The sequence below is a fragment of the Oryctolagus cuniculus genome, chromosome 5 (genome assembly GCF_051225735.1).
Source record: "Oryctolagus cuniculus isolate XC-2025 breed Fujian yellow rabbit chromosome 5, ASM5122573v1, whole genome shotgun sequence".
Taxonomy (NCBI): Eukaryota; Metazoa; Chordata; class Mammalia; order Lagomorpha; family Leporidae; genus Oryctolagus; species Oryctolagus cuniculus.
In genome coordinates, this window is record NC_142871.1 from 128,698,315 (window position 1) to 128,700,000 (window position 1,686).

The 1,686-nt window shown below is 49.5% G+C and overlaps 1 long non-coding RNA gene across 3 annotated transcripts in view; it reads left to right on the forward strand.

The window, feature by feature from the left end:
* The first annotated feature begins 1,061 nt into the window (after window positions 1-1,061).
* Window positions 1,062-1,686, forward strand: part of LOC127493042 (uncharacterized) — a 4,945-nt gene continuing 4,320 nt past the window's right edge. Inside the window, exon 1 of one of the 3 annotated variants that reach the window (XR_016234090.1) lies at window positions 1,062-1,686. This exon is cut by the window's right edge and continues 127 nt beyond it. This is a non-coding gene — a long non-coding RNA (uncharacterized LOC127493042). The other 2 variants (XR_016234091.1, XR_016234088.1) reach the window with 2 other exon arrangements.

Consider the following 1,686-nt stretch of genomic DNA (forward strand, 5'->3'; position numbering starts at 1 on the left):
GGTGTGAGGTTTCCCTGGAAGCATGACCTCATCTCGTTGTTGATCAGCCTCGGGTGGAACACCCCCTGACCTTGGGGGGCGGGGGGAGAAGGGAGTCTAATGATTTGGATGCAGGAGTGCTCGGCCGCCACGAGAGGTGAGCATGGCCTGGGAGGCAGAGAGTAGCACGTGTCACCTCTCTGTGTTGGCGGTTCCTGTGACAATGAGACTGCTGTCTTGTGTCACCTGCTGGAGCTGTTCTCCAGGATGCACCTGCCTGCCCCGGGGGCTTCCCGCCATCTGTCTGGAATGCCCGCCCCTCCCCAGACAGGTGTGACCGTGCCCTGTTGCTTCAGGCTTCACCTCTGGGCAACACTTTCTCTGTCTGCTCTAAAATTCTAACTTCCTAACAGGGGCTGTAGTTTTTCGACTTAGCGACTACCCCCATCATAATAGAAATGATCCTGTGTATCGTTTGTCTCTGTCGTTAAGCGCAGGGCATCTTTCTCTCGGTCATGGCTACAATCCTCATGTCTATGATGGGGTGTGAAGCAACGGGTGCTTACCACATGCGAGTATCTGTTGGATGAATGAGTGCGTTTCTTCTGCCTGTGTTTCGCGGAAGGTTTTTATTTCATCCAACATTTTCATCATGTATTGGCATGCTCACCTTTCTCCCCCTTGAGTGTGTTGATGGGCCGAATTACATTAATCAATTTCCTGTTATAGATCTGTGTATCGCTGGGATAAATAGCACTTGATCATAATGACATTGTGCCAGATTTCATTTGCCAGCGCTGTATTTGGAATTTTTACATTTACACTCCCAAGAACAATTGGTTTCCAATTGCCTTTCTTTGAGTGGTGTGCATTGGGCTTTGGTACCAACGCAGTGCGGTTTCAGAAAGTGAACTGCAGTGTTTTATCTTCTTCTATGATCTGGAAGAGTTTAATTAACATTGGAATTATTTGTTCTTTAAAGGTTACATAGAACTCAGCTGTGAAACCATCTGTTCCCGGTGCCTTTTTTATAATGGTAGCTCTTTAATCACCTTTCTAGTCTGGCTTGCTGTAATGGCCCATCTCATCGTCTGTTTCTCCTTGGGTCAATTTAGGTAATTTATTTGTTGCAAGGCAAATATCCATTTCTTCTAGAGTTTCCATTTTGTGGCACAGAGCAGAATCCCCTTGTGATCTTTTAATCTCTCGTACATCTGTGGTTATGTCTCATTTCCCAGCCCCAATTCTGCTTGATTTTTGTTCTCTCTCTCTTCCCTTTAATCAGGCTCCTGACACGTGGGCTCGATCGCGGCACTTTTGAGAAACAGAGGCCTGTGCCCACACCTGGAACCCACTGGTTCATGGAGAGCGAGAGGAGGCGGTGGGAGCCTGGCTTGAAGCAGCTCAGGAGGGCGGTAGGAGCAGGAGCAACTGGCCTGGGAAGGTGGATGGTGTCGATGGCTCGGCTTTGACTCCTGGGTTTGCCACTTACTGCTCCTGTGACCTTGGCAAGATACTTTGCTTCCTGGCCCTTCTGTCCCGTTACTTTTGGAAGGAGGATGCGTGCCTCACCAGGTGGAGAGATGGGAGCACTCCACATGTATGAAAGGCCTTGGTGCAGTACCTGGCAGAGAGCTGGTGCACGATAAATACCAGAGGCCATTCCAGAGGGAACCTGCTGGAGGGAAGCGGAAGCCACAGGGATTC